This window comes from Rhipicephalus sanguineus, unplaced genomic scaffold, assembly GCF_013339695.2.
Source record: "Rhipicephalus sanguineus isolate Rsan-2018 unplaced genomic scaffold, BIME_Rsan_1.4 Seq1132, whole genome shotgun sequence".
In the NCBI taxonomy this organism is placed as follows: Eukaryota; Metazoa; Arthropoda; class Arachnida; order Ixodida; family Ixodidae; genus Rhipicephalus; species Rhipicephalus sanguineus.
The window spans coordinates 1-21,811 of NW_023614381.1; the positions used below are offsets into that span (position 1 = coordinate 1).

At 45.6% G+C, this 21,811-nt stretch overlaps 3 long non-coding RNA genes across 3 annotated transcripts; 2 read left to right on the forward strand and 1 right to left on the reverse strand.

Moving 5' to 3' along the window:
- Positions 1–4,777: 4,777 nt before the first annotated feature.
- On the forward strand, positions 4,778–8,449 carry LOC119376237 (uncharacterized). Its single transcript, XR_005180531.2, has 3 exons — positions 4,778–5,243; positions 7,047–7,202; positions 8,202–8,449. It is a non-coding gene; the product is annotated as an uncharacterized LOC119376237 (long non-coding RNA).
- A 2,115-nt stretch (positions 8,450–10,564) lies between these two features.
- LOC119376239 (uncharacterized) lies at positions 10,565–18,065 on the forward strand. Its single transcript, XR_005180533.2, has 3 exons — positions 10,565–10,868; positions 12,600–12,680; positions 17,955–18,065. It is a non-coding gene; the product is annotated as an uncharacterized LOC119376239 (long non-coding RNA).
- LOC119376238 (uncharacterized) lies at positions 12,567–21,374 on the reverse strand. Its single transcript, XR_005180532.2, has 3 exons — positions 21,159–21,374; positions 17,947–18,077; positions 12,567–12,826 (listed from the first exon to the last, which is right to left on the reverse strand). It is a non-coding gene; the product is annotated as an uncharacterized LOC119376238 (long non-coding RNA).
- Between the last annotated feature and the right edge of the window lie 437 nt (positions 21,375–21,811).

Below are 21,811 nucleotides of genomic sequence, written 5' to 3' on the forward strand. Positions count from 1 at the left end.
ATTCGCTATATCGAGGTTCACCGTTCCCCTTACAAGCATGTACCGAGTAGGCACAAGTCCTCACTCCATTGGAATGAAAGCAATTGGCCCGCATTTTAGAAGTAGCGAAAATGCTCAACAAGACAACATTTTCTTATGTTCTTAATCTCAGAATGAATGTGGCTCTCAAAACAACTAACAACCAAAATGGCAAAATGACAAGGTGTTTGGCACATGTCTATAATTCTTTAGGGCGATTTTTAAAGGGCCCCTCACCAGGCCACATAGCAAATTTTAGTTAGACGCTGGAAGTAGTTGTGTGCCGAATGAAGAGCAGTATGCCGCAAGAATTTTTCAAATCGGTTCATTACGAGCTGAGAAAAACAATAATTTGTAGCGGCGCGAAACCATGATGCGAGGAGGCGAGTTTCAAACCCTTGCCACTCGCCCCGTGTAGCCTTCGCAAGCCAAATCCCTTCCCTGCCCTCTTCACTTGACACATACGCATGAATACGTCATGCGCATGCATGGGCACGTGCGCGTGACGTGCCCGAGCCAGCCCGAGCACGCGAGTGGCATTGCACGGCCGCTACCTTTTTTTTATGTAGCGGCCATGGGCGTTTTGTCGGCGTTCTCTGTGGTGTACTGCCTGTTTCTGCGGGACGGGCATGAAAGTTGAGATATTTGTACGGGCACGAGAGTGGCGGTATCATGAGCCAGTGCCGCATTAACGTTTACGTGGACGCGGTAGAATAAACGAGCATAATGAGTGCTCGAACGCGCCGGAACATTACTTTCGTTTCCAGGGCTGGCGTCTGCTCGATGGCGTCTGCTCGAACCGCGGGGACACGAACGCATGGGAAAGGGAGGCACATTAGCCCCGCATCTCGCTGGAATTCACGAAAAAAAAATAAAAAAGACGGACACATTCCCTTTGTGTGTCTCATTATTTCTCTCAAGTTTTATTAATCTATTCAAGCAACAAATTACACAAACTACACATGTCGTGTCAAATAATTATCGCAGTGTCATGTGGTACTGTTGGCAACGTCAGAGCACAGTCTTCTACGTAGAGGAGCGACGTCACAGCACTACCATCTACGTAGGGCCATTTTCTCATGTACGTCATCCCCTCATTCTCTAAAGCGCGCGCCCGCGAGAGGAAGGGCAAGCAGCGTTCACCTTGAAATTTGACCCATTTCCCAGGCGCGTAGCGTTGCAAATTTTGGCAGACCTGATCGTGAACCCCCAGTGTATGCATTACGCTCTTTAGCTCAAAATTGTCAAACCTGGTGAGGGGCCCTTTAAAGGGGCAGAAAACATCCATTTCGTTCTGTACAAGGTTGTACCCAACTACGCCAGACTACACGGGGTGGGGGGTAAAAAGTGCGGCAGGTTGATAGTGAGACGATAGTGTTGCAAAAGATAGTGTTGTACGGTTTTCAGTCTGTAAGATAACTAATGTGAGATCTCTGGGATTCAAACAGTATATAATGTGCTCCCGTTTCTGAATTAATAATAATAATAGTAATTTTTATTCCCACCAATACAGTGTTGATGAAGGGGATGACACAAAAAGTGACTAGCCACTTGACTAATTTCTCACCCCCCAGTTACATCAGACAGAGGTAGGGGTGGCAACAGGACACATAATGTTGGTTCGAAATCAAGCGCCTGTCCCGTGTGCCTTCTTTCTTTTGTCCTGGTTATTTCGTGCTTTTCAACAAGGGTAAAAAGTATTCGCTGCGTTCGCCACGAGACCGATTCCCATGGCATTTTGGTTATATCGTCACCACCGTTTTTACTGAGACATCAAACGCACCTGGTCTTCTTCGCGTTGAATGACTCGCGCTCTTTCTTCAACTCGTTCATCCGTTCGATGCGCGCCTGGTGCCGCCATCGGAACAAGCTCGGCGTGTCGATGTTGGGGTGCGTGTCGTCCTCATCGTCCGACACCTGAAACGACAGGACACCGGCTGTAATCATCATCACAACCCCCACCCCAGGTTTGCTGCCAAAAGAAGGCCTCTCACAACGACATCCCTTAAAGAGACACCAAAGAGACAAAACGATTTTTCTCTAGTTAGTAAATCACTCTCACAATTCCAAGATCAGCGCGCTTGGTGCGAGAAGGTGCTTGGTAAGCGAGAAAACACACAAAAAGAAAATGTGGGTGGCGACGCCACCTTGAAATTCCCACGCCAAACGCCGTGGCATCATACATTTTGACGGTGTCTATGAGGTCCTGTGTAGTTCCTAATCAGCAAAAACGAAGTACATTGTCCTCTGAAGGGATCGTAGACTTACTGTACCATGTTTCAGGAAATTTCGTTGCGCCAGTGTCGCCAAAATACGAAAAATACAATTTCAAATCTGTGATGTCGCGCGCAGAGATTTCGGTGCGAAATTTAGAGATGAGACTTTGACCTTGATTTTCTTCTCTATTAAAATACCTATGATGGTGAAATTAACGGCATTAAGAGTTCGCAGAGTACAATTTATCAATCTTAAGCCAATTTTTTGTTATACTTTAGTGTCCCTTAAAACACTGTCATCAGGTTCCATCCCAAATCTGCAAATCTTCTAAATGCTACACAGGATTCAGTCTGCCGCACGTAATGTTAATTTCCTTTGTCTTGGCATACACTGTGCCAACCCAACAGGCAACCACTTAGTGTCTGCCGTGTGCATTGGCAAACCAGTTCTGGAAGCCTGCAAGGCTGCAAAGCTTTGTGAAAAGAATAAGACTTGTCATCAGTCTATTTTTAGCACGAAGCTACAATCGAAGTCAACACGGGTTCGTCACAAAGAAAGCTTTCTAGCTTACGAAAAGTTCTTTGTCTGGGATTCGAACCCAGGACCAATGACTTTCCAAGGTAGTCCCGAGAATTCAAAAACCGTAAAACAAAAAGCACTCCAAAGAAAACGGAAAATCCAACAAATACGGGCATATTGTAAGACTCTGGAATCGTGCATCTTATGTTAAAAAAATGCATTGACCAGTCAATGTACGAACTGATCAGTGGGCAAGCAACCCCGCCAACCAAAGAGGTTTAGAGTTTCGCTACCCTTACAAGCTAGGTGCACTGCAGTCAATTAAACATCAATAAAATTACAATACGCAACAGAAGTGCAATGGAATATGGCTGCATTTTACCCTCGTTTTTTGTTACGCACACTACAGTGAGGTGTACAGCTTTGACTAATATTCAAGTTTTTTGATGGCATGCAGTTCACCAAACATATGACTTATCCTCACAGTTGTGCAAGGTGATTCAAAAACTCAAGTGCTGCAGCTGCCTAAAGAAACACTGACAAGGTGCTACAGATGCCAATGCAAGTAAGAACTAAATGATTTAGTAACCGGATGTCGCTTGTTATTTGCTTAGTTGCTGCAGAACTTCATAACAACGGGAATTTAAGGGCTCGTTTTTCTTTGTTAGACACAGCGTTAATGAGAACTAACAGACAATAAAGCCAACGAAAGTATATGGGACGTTATTTCTAGTACGACCGATATAAACGCGAAGAAATTAAAGCAGACGAAAAGAGAACTTGCCGCTGGCAGGAATCGAACCTACAACATTGGAAGGTTGCAGGTTCGGTCCCTGCCGGCAGAAAGTTGTCTTATCACCCACTTTAGTTTGTTCACACTTACGTCGTACTTACTACAAATAACAACTCTCGGCTTTATTGTCGGTTAGTTCTCATTAACAGTTTTATAGGGTCGCCTTAGACAATACGCGTAACATATCAGAATGACTCTCCAGTGTCACTGGTTTCTTTTACCCCGAAAATGTAACTTCTTTTTTACGTCGCAAGCACTGTGTGAGAACTCTTTCCAGTGCTTGTGAACAGGCAATTGACGAAAACAACCAAAACAGCGTAGAGCGTTCCAGTCCACACGCAAATACGATGCGATCGCATGGTGACACCGTCGCTTTTGCGTATGCGACGCGCGAAAGATCATAACAAACAACACAAGAAGCAGTGTCAAAGCGGCACCTCTGACAGTTTTATCTCGGCAACAAACAAACGATCCTTCAAGCGCGGTGTGCCAGATCACGCATTTCGTGAGATTCAGAGCCCGCTTTTGACTACCAGTGAACACTTGAGCGGGCTCCAATGACCACACTTCGTAAATACACAAGAAGACAGCGCTTCGAAGGGCGTGTGGCAACGGCAACGTCAACTTTGGCGATGCTAACAAGACAAAGTGGCGGGTTGTCTATTGAAGTGCGCGACACAATCTTGCTTAAGACGCCGGTGCCTATCTAGGTGAAATAATTAGCGTCGCGGATCGCTTGTAGGAGCAAACATTCGGCCTTTTGAAACGCCTTTCTAGAATGATCTATCAGGGTCACAGTCTCAGTTTCCATTGCAAATGCCCTCGCGATGTTTCTTCGGAAAGCTCGGAACAATCCGATCGATTTACGTCGAAAGCCTTCGGCAATCGGACTTTAAATGGCGTTGTATTGCGGCCGCGGTGCCGCTTAATAAGGGAAACGCGAGCGTTAAATCACTCACCTCGATTGTTTTCCACTTGCTGTAGTCCACCATCTTTGAAAATCTTGCCGCGCCACGGTTGCCCGCTGACCGAGGCGAGCGTCTAGAAAACGTACAAAATCCTTTTGTGTTCGACGGCTAGGTACCTAGGGAGACAATCTCTAGGGATTTTCGATGGTGGCGCCGTCACATCTTGGCGGAGCTTTCTGGAACGCCGCTTCGCCGACCGGTGTGACCGGTGTCGGTGTCGGCTGAGCGCGTACGTCACTTGTCTCTGCGCCAACGACGATGACCGCGAGCAGACCGCTAGTCATGCAGCACATGCAGCTTTCGTCTTGACAACCACTGGACAACGTAGTCCGTGAACCGGTGTCCCGTAGCGACTTCGTCGTGACTGCCTCAGAGAACGTCTAGTACTGCCTTTGCTTGATTGACGAACGTCGAGGGCGAAACAGAGCGAAGGTGCTGCAATGAACCACTGGACAACGTAGTCCGTGAACCGGTGTCCCGTAGCGACTTCGTCGTGACTGCCTCAGAGAACGTCTAGTACTGCCTTTGCTTGATTGACGGACGTCGAGGGCGAAACAGAGCGAAGGTGCTGCAATGAACCACTGGACAACGTAGTCCGTGAACCGGTGTCCCGTAGCGACTTCGTCGTGACTGCCTCAGAGAACGTCTAGTACTGCCTTTGCTTGATTGACGGACGTCGAGGGCGAAACAGAGCGAAGGTGCTGCAATGCGCTGCCTTGCCACGACAAGTAAGTAGCGATCTCTGTTATTTCGAGTTGTGCTCCGCTAGTCTGAAATGTCGGCGTACCTGTTACATTTACATATCAGAGAGCGTGATCATATAGCTATGCTGCCGTTCTTACGTTGTGGATACGGAGCGTGATAAACATTTCGAACTGCGGCACAAGAGGCTCATCCGCGATCGCTGCGCGAGCAGAAAAAAGTTTTCTGCGAAGGAACCGATCGTGTGTTTTCATGCACTACAGCCGCTACAGTTCGACATGGTTAACTTGCACCAACTCGCCCAATGTTCGGCTTTGCGTAATTGATAACTGCTACTATTATTATCTCATCAACTAATAGGAACAGTTTCTTCGCGCATAAAAGAAGCCTGATTGCCACAAGTGTTCAGGTTTGAATGTCGGATTTGCTTGCATTATGAAGTGTCATCGCGCTCCATGTTTCCAAGGGATTGCAACTGCTTGCAAGAGGAAGCAGGCGCTCTTCGTTCGCTAGTTTGATACAAGTGCCACAGTTCACCAGACAGCACTTAACGCGTTTAGTGCGCTCGCATTTAGTGTTGGTTTGTAAAGAGCCTTCTACGAATTGTAAGCTGAATTGTAAGCGTACTGACGGAAAATATAAAATGAAAGACGAGAAGCGTTCACTCTTTTTTTTGTACACCGTATCTCATGTGCCTGCTTAGCTGGCCTTCAGTAAGATTATGCGCCATGTAATGCTTATAAGGATTGTGAGAGTGATACATTTAAAGTAGTTGCAATAAAAAACCAATGTAAATGAAAAAGGTATGACTATATACAGCAGGATATATGCATCTTTATTTAAGGCATGAACAGCAAGAATGAGGTTAGCTCAAGCAACCAACTTTGCAAAAGGCCAATGGGTGCACAGTCTAGCAGCCTTACGCTTCCTGGAAGACCCTTGTGTAACATTGCTTGTCACTCACACCAGTCAAACTTGCTTATTGAATGAACATGTCGTAGGCTAGACTGCTCTGCTGTCTGCTATATGCTACAACAACATGGCAAACATGCTTTCTGTGTCCCCCAAATATAGGATTACAGCAACATGCAAGGGTGCAGCTGCCACTCTGGTGCAGTAGCGGTACTGTCCATAATGCACCATCCTTTCATAATAGTCCGAAGGTACTAGCCTACACATGGTGTTATCGACACTTGGCTCAAACCACAACCAAGGCCTATTGAGAATGTAATTAAGTTTTACCTTCACCATCCATACTTGATGTTGAAAAATTTCTTCTGCCTACCTACCGTAAAATCCCGAGCAAGCGCCCCCTCCTTTTTTTCAGATATTTGAAATATCTGCAAATGGGACCGAGCCAGTGATCCCCCTGCCTCCCGCCCTTTACACTGCTTCATTCAGTGTTTTTATTCGCTTGACAAGGGCTAATAACGACAGCAAATGCATGCTCATTCAAAAACGCATTTCATTGGAAGCACGTGCGGCTCTTCTACCTCCATATTGAATTTTGATCCGTGACCGAGCAAGGGCCCCTCTTCAAATCTTGTCCGATTATGTTTTTATGGGAGTGGTGCTTGCTCCGGATTTTACGGTATTCAGTTAAAACTTGATCTAACGAAGTCATGAGGACACTTGAATTATTTCATTAAATCAGGAAGTTTGTAAAATCGAGAAGCGGATTTTTTGGCTCTTTGAAATCTAAAATTCTAACATATAACAATAACCAAAAGCTACCAGGCCATTGCTCTCGTGATTAATCTAATTGCTGCACAGGTGAAAAGTACGTGAGGGTGGCTCTGACATGACGCTCCCTTGTCGCCTATGTCCAGGTGATGCAAGCCAGAAAGACCATTACGTGAAGAAATGACGGGCGAACATATACGTGGAGAACGAACGAAGTGATTGTGCGAGCAGGCCAAGCCAGAAAGTTGCAAGGAAACTATTAGTGCCACAAAACCAGCCACCGCCGCCTCTAGCACCATCCGGTACGTAAGAACGCTACTGACTGCTGAGTCCATTGCTCCATGCATGGGCACAGTGGAGCGCCAGCCTCATCAAACTAATGCTCTAGGGCTAAAGCGTTAGAGTGCACGCTCGAAGAATTTTTTTTTTCTCCTCTATATCTTAACTCTGTCAAGCAAGTAGCACACAAAGTGAAACTATATATCTTCTAGCTCAAACAATGTCCACTGTCCTTATGCAGCCAAAGCTTTAATAAAGTGCTGTGTGTGAGCCAGACACAATTTTGTATTCTTAATCTGTAAAGCTAACGATATTCATTTGGAAACATTGTTATTGCAAAAAGCTTCTACTTGGGATGCTGCCTTACATCCTTGAGAAACCTTCAGTAGTGATTTTAAAGTCCCTTGGAATTGGGCTATCGAAACCTGTACAAACCCTGTTACCTTCTCAGCCTAGAGTTATAGGGACACTAAAAAGCAAAACGATTTTTCTCATATTAGTAAACTACTCTTTCGCAATACCAAAAACACCACGCTTGCTGTGAGAAAACACGCAAAAACAAAATGTGGGTGGTGACGCCACCTTGAAGTTTCCGCACCATTTGCCGTGACGGCGCCTACTAGGGACTACGTAGATCTTAATCGGTAAAAATGAAGTACATTGTCCTCTGAGGGTGCCATAGACTGAACATACCAAGTCTGGGTAATTTTGTTGAGCCAATGGTACCAAAATACCATAAATACACTTTGAAATCCGTTACGTCACGTGGGGAGATTTTGGCACGAAATTTAAAAAACGAAACTTTGAACTTGATTTTCTCCTCTATTAATAAACCTATGATGGCGAAATTAATGACATTAGAGTTCTCGGAGCACAATTTATCGATCTAAACCGATTCATTGTTTCTCTTTAGTGTCCCTTTAAACTAATGAACAGTTTTTGTGATTCACATTTATGAGAATGAATGCAATAGGGTTTTCAGCTGTACTATAGTGTGCACTATACAACCTTTATTTGTGCAGGTGCCCGTGCTGCAAGTACAGTCATAACCCCTGTGGAGGGGATCCGACCCCATGGAGAACGCAGGGGCTGACGAGCTGCGTTTAAGTATGCTTTGCTGGTGCTTTTAGCTATTTCAAAAGACACAAGAAGTGGCCCGACATCTATTGGCCATAGGCTGCTCTTCCTCATCTCAATGAGCATAGCTCTTGGAATGCTGGCTCCGCCAAAAAACTAGCCATAAAGTTCAAAGTAAAGTTTTTAAACCATGTACTTTTTGTCATCTCATGCGAGCTGCCATACACACACAGATGAATCTTTGTTGTTGCTTGGAGGTAGACTTCATGCTTCTCTCCCAGCAGCCCAGCTCTCTTCTCTTTCTATTATGTATTACTTTTCTTTGATTTATGCTTCAATGACCAAAGTATGCATGCTCACTCCCTGCGTGTGAAGGAGAAATGCACCGGTGTTGAAACAGCATAAAAGGATGTGAAAGGTTAAAGGACCCCTGACAGGTGAAATTTTAGTTTGTGACTTTTTTTTACTGTAACTTGTAGCCTTGTGTCTGGCGATGCTGAAATTGAGTGAGGCATAAGCGCTCTGACATATTGTATAATTAATGCTAGTGTCGGTAATTCTGGCCACTTTTAGCTTCATTTTGAAACACCCGCCTCAAGTCATAAGAAACTACTGCCCCACAGCGGGGAAGCACCTAAGACATTGTGTGCTAAAGGTTTGGTGACATTGATAGCGCAGTTTTCAAATCGGGGGCCCCGTGCGCGATAAAGTATGAAACGATGTGGGTGCTTCGGTATGAGTTAAGCCGGTTAAGTGCGTGTCCCCTCAGGAAAATTTAAAGCATTCCTGGCTTAAGCAGCCAAAACCAACCTGTGAGCAGCCCGACAACTGAGGGAGAGGGACGAGAAACAATAGCCTTGGTCGGGTGCCAGTTGTGGTATTGTGTGTGACCTGCCCATCTTTTGCGACGTCAACAGTACTGGCTTTTCTTGTGGAACATCACACGGGGCCTTCATCTACGTCATATTAGTGGATATGTCGCGAAGTGTTGCCAACTCGGATGAGCACTCTCACTTACTTTAAAACCAAATTAAAATATCTTGACGGTAACGTTTGCCACTAATAATCGGCCAGAAGTGCCCACGTGTGCAGGACAATCAAACAACACAAACATCTCGAGGTTTTGATTTTGGCGTCAGGGGCCCTTTAAAGGGAACTAAAAGTATGCAGAACAAGCACAGACACCCAGTGTGTGTGTGCATTCCATTCCTTCCTCTTGAGTAAGACTGAAATCTTGACTGTCTCAAATGAAATAATTTCACTCTTCACACTCTGCAATTATTAGCTTAAAATTTTATTTAACTATGAAACAAAAAGGGGCACCAACCAGTCAAAACAGAATGTTTATGACGTTTGGACTTCCAGAATGGAAGCCTTGTTCACGATGAATACATCATAAGTGGTTTGTTTTATTTAGAAGATGAAACGTCATAAACATTTTGTTTGGACTGGTCTGCGTCTCTTTTTTATTTCAAATGTACCCTCCTAGCCAGACTGGATTTCGCCATGATCCCGACTTCAAATGTCATTTAACGTACCAAGTAAGTGCTCACTCAACAGCAACATCTTGTGTTGACAACTGTGTAGAAGACTAGGAGTGGTGCTGTCATCATTAGGATCTATTCAGTGTGTTCTAATAAAGGAAGATGTCGATGGAGGGCTTCACCATGGGGACAGCGGCTCATCCTTTTTTCTTCATTGTGTTTTTCTCCATAATACATTGAGAGCCAATCTTTGTGATTGTGAGACTTGGCACAGAAAGCTAGGGCTATTTCTGAAGCATAGTAGCTTGTAATGTTTTAATTGTCATAATCTTTCACAAGTGGGACCTTTCACAAGTGGGATCTTAAGAGTGGGACCTTTTATCTTTGTTTTCGCAGTCGCAAGTTGATTCATGAAAAAGAAAAAGTTCAAAATCAAACTTTTGAACTTCGCGCCGAACCCCACTACCGGTCAGTCAGCATGACGTCACTAATCGATTTTATTATTATTTTTTAAATCTGCGGCTGGTTTCTGCAGATCAAAATGTTACGAAGCCTCAGCGAGAGTGGGAAAGCTCGAGACTGATCTTTGTTCCACACCTTTAGCTCAGCCAAATAGCCCAGAGCAGGGGCGTAGCCAGAAATTTTTTCGGGGGGGGGGGGTTCAACCATACATTATGTATGTTCGTGCGTGCGTTTGTATGTGTGCGTGTATATATACGCAAGCAAAATTGAAAAATTTCGGGGGGGGTTTGAACCCCCCAACCCCCCCCCCCCCTTGGCTACGCCCCTGGCCCAGAGGTATGTTACGCAGTAATAAATTTTTCCCATGAAGAAAAAGTTTTCTATTTTATGCATTGGCGCCCGCAAATGACGGCTCGATTGAAGGCGATTTCGGTTTCGGTTTCTGACTGCGCAAAGCGCCACCTGTTTCCTGCAGCAAGTGTCATGGCGACTTCCTGTTTACCTTTCTGGCTCCAACGCGTGCTTTCAACTTCCAAACTTCTGCGCTGTTCTCCGTGACATTGTGAAATCTATATGGATTTATACGTGGTGATCATATCTAGTACCATCCGGAACATCAAGCATCAATATTTGATACGCGACACTTTGCCTACTGGTCGTCAGCAGGTAAGCAAAACGCCACTGCATCCTGCACAAGCTTGCGCGGTCCGCGTGGTAACGCGAATATGTAGTGCTTCTACGGCTACCGCTGTCCTTGCTTTTGGCAATAACGCTTTTCTGCTTTATTATCGCGTTAACTATAGCGACCAAAGCCTGCGTCTTTAATGGGGAAGAACGTGAGCTGCGCATACACGGACTTTAGAGAACTAGACGACGCATGTTTTCTGTTCTCGTTCTACACATGTCCTCAGTTCTCGATCGATTCCGACGATCTAGCGCAATTTTCTGTCCGGATTTTTAAAACTATAGCGCATTCTTTCTTCCGCGTGGTCACAAACTGACACCACGTGGAAACAAATGAGATTGTTTGTACGAGTGAAATTGCTCCCCAAGAAAAGGTGGGCAGAAATATGGGCTTCAGAGCAGTGTGCATAGATTGCAATATTTAAAGTATAAAGACGATTTAGACAACCTGCTGTCACATGGAACTGGCAACACAGCATTTGTACAGAATCGTCTATCGTTCAGGGTATCATTAAGTTCTATCGCTCATCCTTTATAAATTAAATGCGGCCGCCGTGGCCGGGATTCGATCCCGCGCCCTTTGGGTAAGCAGTCGAGCACCATAACCACACCACCGTGGCGCGTCTCTTTGATGGGGTCCTTCCATGCCAAACGTCCCCGACATTGCACTCATACTTCTCAAGATTCTGTTCTAAGAAATTGTGGGCAAGCTTTTTAGTGCAATATTCGACCTCTTTCATGACAGAATCATTGCAAGAAAATTTCTTTCTCTGTCCTTAGGAGGGATGTGAACGTTGCCATAGTGGTTGCTAGAAAAGGAATGGTGCTTTCTTGTTGCCTCTCATTGTCGTCCGCTATTCTCTCTCGCGATATGTTTTGTGGTGAAGCAAAACGGCGAGTCTGCGTCCATTCTGACAATTTTTAAAAAATTCTACAAAGTATATCAACACAATACAATAACACCATATGCCAGATAGTTGCCAGTAAGTGTGTCAAAAAAAGTATGGAGATCAATCACCGAGAAGTTTCAAAGAATAAGGAGTGAAAACATAGAAAAATGTATAAGTGGGGGTGTCGCACCACCCATATACACACAAATGCGAATATACCACATCAAAGTCCAAGTGCCAAATTGCCAGACAAACCTTTTTTTTTTTCTCAATTCAATTCTGCCAAAGACAGCATCTGAATAGAACCACCTCCTCGCCTTTGTCGCCAATAACCGAGACCATTAATCTTTTCAAGCTGCCATGCATAACATTGTGTAATGTACATGTATTAACAACTCTCCTCTGTAACACTGGCATTGAGAGTAAGTTAAATAAATAAATGACTCGTGTTCAGGCACATGCACTTTAGTGATGCAGTCAAATTAAAATTGGGTGCTTGCACTTGATTGGAAAGTTTAATTATAGTGATTTTTGTTTTAAGCGAGAAAATTTATGTTGAGCATCTGCCGCGTCCTTGGACGTCAGCTCGTAAGTCCGCTTCACTGTGCTGCGTGCTTCCTTGGGGCAAAGGAAAGATGCAGCGGCCACACGAGTGGTAAGATCGTATGCTGCTTTGTGTATTTCCATGTTTTCACAAGCATTCATCGGCTTTCTGCAGTGCTACCGATCCACCATGTTTCAGATGGTTTGTTCAGAAATATACTGTTACAGTATAATAAAAGTACATAAACACTGGGGATACACTTTTTATTCTTTTTTGCAGCTCCCATAAAGGTGATTCGCACAGATCATGGCTTGAAGCCGTCTGCTGCTTCAGTTTCTTACGCTTGGATCTTCAGCAAAGGTGAACTTTGCTCGGGAGATTGCGGCGCCGATCGAGCGCACAAATATTCCACAGGTCGTCCTTTGGCCGCATCCCTTGGAAGCACATAAAATAAGCATCGTGAATGATGAGTCTACTGCTTCCTTGTCATACTTTAGGTGGAGAGCCTGTAAAAAAAAAGTTATAGAGTGATAAATATCTAAAAGGACGGTGCCACCTTACAATTACGGTGCTGAAGTGCGTGCCAACAAATGCTGCACTTAAGTGCAAGGCTCATTCTTAAAAGGTGTTAAGGGCCGGTTACACTCTTAAGTCAAAAGCTAAGTATAAAGTTGGTTCTTGAATGTGGCAGTTAGTGATGAGAAAAAAAAAAAAAAAAAAACTGGGGGCAGCTACGCACTATGGCACAAAGACTGAGGAAACAAAGCTAGTGGTGTTCCCCTCCTCCTCACCCTCTTTTCCCTTTCCACCCCTTGCTATAATGTACTATATAAGAATATGCTATGCTTCCCCATCTCCCCTCCTCCTCACACTCACTTCTGTTTCCCTTCCCTTTCCCATACTATTGGGCACGAAGCCCACCACTTGAAAAGCTGGCGCCACCGTCAGCGTGACAGATAGGCAGGATCAGCAGCAGCAGCGTTGTCTGCTTAGGGAGCACCTACATGTGCTGAAAACAAAATTTTAGAATACCACCTGTGCTGTAATTTTGATTAAATGAGGAGTTCTCCCGTTTCGGATGAGCACTTGACAACACTTGAAAGCACAGAAATATGAAAACGTGAGCTTGGGCATGTTGGTATTCCATCTTAACACCTATAGTGCACAGAAAGGACAGGAACACAGAGTTATGGCGCGGACACAGCGCTAGCAGACATAGCGCTGTGTCTGCGTCGTACTTCTGTGTTCCTGTCTTTTCTGTGCGCTATAGGTGTTAAGAAGCAATATGTAATCCCTGTCTTTGAAGGGTTCTTATATGATAGGCCAGTACTCGGTGCCACAGTGCAGGATACACGCACCGGAGCCCAGTGCCAGCTTTCACACGTGTCCACCGGGTAAAAAGCTGAGTGAAGGTTGGATTGTGAAACTTAAAAATGGTACATGATCTCACACTGCCATAGGTTGGCAAACTCACTCATGAGTCGACTCACTTGGAGAGTCTGGCTGCGTAATACAAGGGCTGTCCGTAAAGTAAAGTTCGCAGTAATTTTTCACAATAAAAAACATGCTTATTGGCATTAAATAATACATGTTTGGAAAGCTTAGACTTTCCCCTATTTTTCAACATAATCACCGTGGAGATCAATGCATTTTTGCATGTGGTGTACCATCTTATTTATGCCTACATCGTAGAACTCTACTGCCATGCCACGTAGATAGCTTAAAACCTCTTCTTTAAGCTCCTCTTCGGTTCTGAAATGAATCACATCCAGGTATTTCTTCAATTCTGGGAAGAGATGGTAGTCACTTGGGGCTAAGTCTGGGCTGTAGGGCGGGTGAGTGACAGTATCCCATCCACATTTGTTGATGAGATCAATCGTTACACAGGCAATGTGCGGACGAGCGTTGTCCTGATGGAAACGCACTCCCTTCGTGAGTACGCCTCTCCTCTTGTTTTGAATCGCGCGGCGAAGGTTCTCCAGCGTCTCACAGTAGCGGTTCGCATTGATTGTTGTACCAGCGGGCATGAATTCGCACAACAATAATCCCTCCTGTCCCAAAAAACACTCGCCATCACTTTGCCGGCGACAGTCTGTTTGAACTCTAGCGGCTTCGGCGACTCTGGATGTTTCCACTGGTGTCGTGTAGTGGACACAGGTCCACTACACGACCCCAGTGACTATGAAGTCCAAGAATTTCTCGCCATCGGTTTCGTAGGCCTGAAGAAATTCGCAGGCTGCTTCAACACGTCTCCATTTATGGTTTTCTGTAAGCATTCCTTGGACCTACCTTGCAGAAACCTCTGCATACCCTAAATGGTCTGTCAAAATTTTGTCAATGCAGGTCTTGCTGACATCGGGGATCGTCTTGCAGAGCTCCCGAACCGTCACCCTTCGATCTTTCAGCATTGTTTCTTCCACTTTCGCAATTGTTTCGTCCGAAACCGATGGGCGTCCAGAACGCTGTTCGTCATGGACGTCTGCACGTCCGTCTTTGAATTTTCCGCACCATTTGCACACATGTTGAATGCTCGTACACTTTTCCGTAGACAATTGGGAATGAATGTCCACCGGCGCAGTGTTTTTTGCACACAAAAAACGAATCGCAGAGCGTAATTCGCACCTGACAGAAGAAGCGAGTGGGAGCTCCATTTCTAATGGCTGCCAAGCCTGAGTGTCGCAGACAGCTCGCCGGAAGCGGAGACTACGAGAGGGAAACCACGCTGCGTGACAGAGACGCTGAATCCAGCGCAGCAGTGTGTTTGTGACTGCAGCACCTTGGGAACCTTATTTGACAGAACACCATCATATTTTGGCAAGATTATGTCCGAGTCAGTGCAGCTGAGGAAAATTTTAGTGAGTCTGAGTCCGAGTGAGACCGCCTCCGAAATCTCTGCGAATGAATCCGCTCGTGCCTTGCGTTGAAAAGGTCGTGCAACTGACTTCGACGTTGTAATGAGTGACCCGTCGACCGGGTGGACGAACGATTTGACGCGGCTGCTGCGCCGAGGCGGACGCATAACCCCTCCAACTCGGAATTCAGTAGCCGGTAACGAGGAATATCGCTCGTCAGAGCTGAAAGCTGCTGACGGAAAGTTACGTCCATGTAACTGTAGCAGCATCACCTATGAAGAACACAACGGTGACCGGCCTGCAAAACGAGGTGGACGCGCGAGACTGGAAGTCTCAAGCGGCCAGTGCCGAGCACTTTCGCGTACTCTGTCCCACATACAACAAGTGCAACGCTGTAGAGGCTAGCGATACTTCGAAAAACAAAAATGTGTTTGCGCTAACAAATAGTTCAATGTCTTTACCGCCAGACTGTGATATTTTTTTCAGGCTGAGTAATACATGATTTGTGCCCTAATTAGAAATAAACAAACTCCGTTATGCGGCTTTTAATGTGCTGTTTCACATCACCTTGCAGAAACCTCTGCATACCCTAAATGGTCTGTCAAAATTTTGTCAATGCAGGTCTTGCTGACATCGGGGATCGTCTTGCAGAGCTCCCGAACCGTCACCCTTCGATCTTTCAGCATTGTTTCTTCCACTTTCGCAATTGTTTCGTCCGAAACCGATGGGCGTCCAGAACGCTGTTCGTCATGGACGTCTGCACGTCCGTCTTTGAATTTTCCGCACCATTTGCACACATGTTGAATGCTCGTACACTTTTCCGTAGACAATTGGGAATGAATGTCCACCGGCGCAGTGTTTTTTGCACACAAAAAACGAATCGCAGAGCGTAATTCGCACCTGACAGAAGAAGCGAGTGGGAGCTCCATTTCTAATGGCTGCCAAGCCTGAGTGTCGCAGACAGCTCGCCGGAAGCGGAGACTACGAGAGGGAAACCACGCTGCGTGACAGAGACGCTGAATCCAGCGCAGCAGTGTGTTTGTGACTGCAGCACCTTGGGAACCTTATTTGACAGAACACCATCATATTTTGGCAAGATTATGTCCGAGTCAGTGCAGCTGAGGAAAATTTTAGTGAGTCTGAGTCCGAGTGAGACCGCCTCCGAAATCTCTGCGAATGAATCCGCTCGTGCCTTGCGTTGAAAAGGTCGTGCAACTGACTTCGACGTTGTAATGAGTGACCCGTCGACCGGGTGGACGAACGATTTGACGCGGCTGCTGCGCCGAGGCGGACGCATAACCCCTCCAACTCGGAATTCAGTAGCCGGTAACGAGGAATATCGCTCGTCAGAGCTGAAAGCTGCTGACGGAAAGTTACGTCCATGTAACTGTAGCAGCATCGCCTATGAAGAACACAACGGTGACCGGCCTGCAAAACGAGGTGGACGCGCGAGACTGGAAGTCTCAAGCGGCCAGTGCCGAGCACTTTCGCGTACTCTGTCCCACATACAACAAGTGCAACGCTGTAGAGGCTAGCGATACTTCGAAAAACAAAAATGTGTTTGCGCTAACAAATAGTTCAATGTCTTTACCGCCAGACTGTGATATTTTTTTCAGGCTGAGTAATACATGATTTGTGCCCTAATTAGAAATAAACAAACTCCGTTATGCGGCTTTTAATGTGCTGTTTCACATCACCTGACGTTTCGTTGTTTCAGTATTTCATTTGTAGCCGGTCGCGATGCCTCACACACACGCTCGTGCTCGGCTCACACGAGCATTCACAACCGCGAAAACTAAAGAAAGCGGACACGCGGATTTATACATTTTGCTGACCAAACAACTTGCACAGCTTCAACAGCGGTGCGCTTGATGTGTGAAATTGAGTGTAGTCAGGTCCGCTGAGGTACCACAACAACTTGGCTGCCAGCAGCGGCCTTCCATTTGGCAAAATACACTGTATGTACTTATTATGTCGGTGGCTTGGCGTCATTGCTGCCCGCGCTATCATGTCCCGACTCCACCGGCTACATCAACAAGACTGCGAGTTTCATTCCGCACGCTTCGTGGCCCTGAACCGCGCTGCCAGCAACATACTTCCCATTTTCCTGCAAAGCTGGCAATGTCGGAATTCTAGGTCGCCAACGTCAAGTATGGAAGCCACTGCAACGCGCTTTATGCGCCATCCATCGCAGGGACGAGCATTTTACATAAAAATCCACAGCATGCCTGCACGGCCTAGCATTTCCACGACTATAATGACATTGACACATGCACTGTGCATAGATATGTGACACGTGTGTTTGCTTACATCGCTCTGTTGCACATACCTTTCCGTTCTCGTCACGGTAGCCTAGTTGGTGACACAACGGAAAACAGCACCTTCCAACCATCTTTAGCAACACATTTCCAGCACAATTCACAACATGCGGGCTCGAAACGCCGCGCACCGGCAATCGCAGTAGGTAGTCAACCTAGTCGCAGTGTCATCTGCTGTGGCGCCCTAAACATGGTGGCTTGGAGCTGTTCGCGTGAAGGGCGCTATGAAAACGGTCTATACAGCAGAGGAATGAGCAATTATGATCGAGTTAAACAGAGTGACTGTTGATATGAGGCTGCTAGAAACCTGCTTTCACTTGTGGAGCTGATGTTCGGCCCTCATTTTCTGTGGTTGGTGCATGAAGACTTAAGATTGTGTTTTGTTCTGTCTAGCACATCTGAACAACCTTGTACCAGTGCATGCACGTGGCCCTGTTAACATGAGAGTGTGTTCACCTTTGCAGCTCGCAGATGATGGTGCAAGGAGAATGCCAATATCTTCGTTATTGTACATTTCAAAACAATTCTTCAACATATAATTCCCGTCCAGAAGTGTTACGTCCTTTAGTCATCCTACTGTGTTGCTCCTGGAATGCCAATAAAAAGCACAATGTGAAAATTTGCTTTGGTTTCTCTATTGAAAGACATTATTCAGAGTGCATGCCCAGACTCTAAAACATATTGACCAAGCATATTCACTGAACCAAGTGTGCAATGTGTCCAAGAACAAATAACTTCCAAGATTAGCAACATTTCAGTCCATAATCAGAATAAGCATTCCAACTATTTCTCAAGGTCATGAATTAAAATCATGTTTTGCGTCAAATTTGACAATAGCAGCATGCTTGGGCACAAAGTGCATGTTGATGTTGGGCAGCAGCTTGTTATGCGCAGTTTTTAGCAAATCTTTAACATTCATTTTTATGCACGTGGCTTTCAGTGACAATGGCCATACGTAGTAGTGTAATAGGGTTTATTGGAGAACAACAGATGCCCCACAGCAGTGGGGCTGCAGATGTTTACAGCCAACCACTTTTGTAATGTGCAGAATGCTGAAGCAAGCAAATACATTTGTTTTCTCAACAAGGCCTGTGCATTGATTGATTGTGCCACTTAAAGGTCCCCTGACAACGCAACTTCAAAGCCAAAATCTTTTGTGTTACATTCTCCCGCACATATAGGCACCTCAAACCATGTATTACTGGTGAACGTAGTCTTAAACACATTTTAATATGGTTTCAAAGTAAGCGCAAATGCCCAAATTAGTGACAACTTGTGACCTCATAATCTGTATCATGCATTTAGTGGCTGCTCAGGCTCACTGATAATTCACCTGTTCTACGAGTATAGTCGACGTCAATGACAAGTTTGCAGGGCACACTGGCTGCTTATGCCAGTGGTATTTTAAACATTGCAAGAAATAAACAAACATTCAAATAATGGTGAGGATTTTTTCATTCCTGAGGGGGACTATGAAACAGGTGCCCTGCCGGCAGCTGTCCTTTAGTAAACAAAATTCGGCAAAAGCACCCTCGTCAAGTCACCTGCTCAAGAAACTCAACCACCTGAACGGAATGGAGTCACTATTAACACTTTACTTATTCTCATGCTGGTAATAAACTGCTTGTATCTAAAAAAAAAAGATTTGGAAAAGTTTACAAAGGCAAACATCTCCAAGTCACTGTGGTATACGTGTAAGGTGATTATGTCAGCGTACAGCTTCATATTTGTTGTGTGACTGTCAGCTGATATCGTGGAATATCTCTGCTAGGAACACAATGGTGAAGTTGCTAAAAGAAGTTTGCCACCTAAACATACGGAATGAAAATACTGCTTATGGAGATTACACGCAGCAGTCTATAATGCAACGTGTTACCGCTGCTGGTCCTGGAACAACTGTAACATAAGCATTACAACAGCTGTAACTTGCAACAGTATAGTCACGGAACTTTCGGTTGGCAGCGAGCATTCTGTGTTGACATGGGCTGCGTGACAGCGTTTATCACAAAATTTTTTTTCTCTGACACCACTGATGCCCTAGCTGACTTGTGTGCCACAAATATAGCAAGTGGTGACTTGTAAAGCTTGTAAGGCATCTGGTGAGCAGAGTTGCTTCAGCTCATCACTGCAGTGAGCATCGGGCTCTCGCTATCCACTCAACCTTCAAAATTGGATAGCACGAAATCGAACAGGTCCTGTGCATCTGTCCGATTTCGCGCTATCCAATTTTGAAGATTATGAACCAACTAGCCCAGCAAGATATTTTGTTTGTTATCCACCCAATGCCTGCAGGATCCACGTGTCTGCGGCTCTAGCTTCACCCCTGAAGACACAACCGCTTTGCCCGAATTGAGGCTGATCAGCGATCGCTCTCATATACTTTTTGTTTGTTTGTCTGCATGCTTTTGGAGCAGATCTCAACCACTCCACACACTTGGTCTCTGTTGCCTGACGGCACACGCTCAATGGAGCTTGACCTGTCGAGTGCGCTGCAGTCGCCAGCGACGGTTGGCTGTTTTGACAAGTTGAGGAGGCAAAGCAGGGTTGAGGAGTGTGTCACTATAATTGCTTGCAGCTGCCTGGATACGCAGTGCGTGACTTAATTCATGGTGCGAATGATTTGATGATGATGAAGCCTAAATTCTTACAAAATTTCAAAAACAGTTTCAGGGTCCCTTCAAAGTCAAGTGTACTTGGCTCTTATCCTATTCGAAATTACCTTCGTGAATATTTTGTACAATGATGAGGCTGACATGTCTAGTTTAGTTTCTTTCATGTCTTCCTTTTTTGTACTAGTAAAACATTAGTGTTTTACCAACTCTCTGTTACATTCGAATGTTTGCATCTTGCCGTATGACCGTGGTATTTGTATGGCGTCACTCTCTGCGTACCTTTGCAAAAGACGGCGGCCGAGTGAACCGCTTGGGCACTCCAGACAAGTGTGATTCAGACTGTAAGACATGTTTCGGTACAAAAAACTAGTACAAGTAATCGCGAAGTTAACGAAACATCGCCCAGCGCACCATTAGAATAAAATGCTAAGTCGCTTCTTTAGCTGTTTCTTGTTTATAAGTACCAGGTTTTCAAACGTCCCAGTCGCCAAACAGGATTATTCATTACCGCAGTACAAAGAATCTACGAACTTGCCTAGGATTAACGACAAGTGAATGTGCCCTTACTACTAGTTGATGAGATATCAGTAGCAGTTATCACTTACGCAAAGCCGAACATTGGACGAGTTGGTGCAAATTAACCATGTCCAACTGTAGCGACTGTAGTGCATGAAGGCTGCATGAAGGTGCATGAAGGTCTAACGGGCTGTATTTGTATTGCCACGCTGGACGTAACTTCTAAGACTCGTTATTCTTACGTCCAGACGTAACTGCAACGGCTCCTACTGTTACGTCTAGACGTAACGCTAGACACTCCCGTGCATGAAACACACGATCGGTTCTTTCGCAGCAAATTATTTTCTGCTCGCGCAGCGATCGCGGATGAGCCTCTTGTGCCGCAGTTCGAAATGTTTATCACGCTCCGAACCCACAACGTAAGAACGGCAGCATAGCTATACTATCACACTTTGATATGTAACCGGTACGCCGGCACTTGTGGCTATTACTCGCGACAGAGACTAGCGGAGCAAAACTCGAACAGAGATCGCTACTTACTTGTTGTGGCAAAGCAGCGCATTGCAGCATCTTCGCTCTGCTTCGCCCTCGACGTCCGTCAATCAAGCAAAGGCGGTCACGACAAAGTCGCTACGGGACACCGGTTCACGGACTACGCTGTCGAAACGAAAGCTGCACGACACGCGGTCATTGTCGTCGGTACAGAGACGAGAGACGAACGCGCGATACCGTGCACACGTGGAACACAGCCGACACCGGTCGGGGGAAGCGGCTTTCCAAAAAGCTCCGCTAAGAAGTGACGGCGCCACCATCGAAAATCCCTGAGATTCTCTCCCTAGGTACCTAGCTGACAAACACAAAAGGATTCTGTACGCTTTTTAGACGCTCGCCACACCGGAAGGGCGGCGAAACATCGCAGACGCTAGACGGCGCTGCGGCGGTGGCGAGCTTTAAAAATGGCAGCCTCCTTGTGAAATTGGTGTATATTCAGCAGACGGTTCCGACCGAGCTATTAGGTTGAGGATATGAATGAAAAGCCACAGTCAAAAACATGACATTTATTCTGACGTTTCGACCGGGCACCGGTCTTTATGAAAGATAAACAGGTACCCATTATAATTTCTGTGTGTGTGTGTGTGTGTGTGTGTGTGTGTGTGTGTGTGTGTGTGTGTGTGTCTAAATTTCCGGTATCC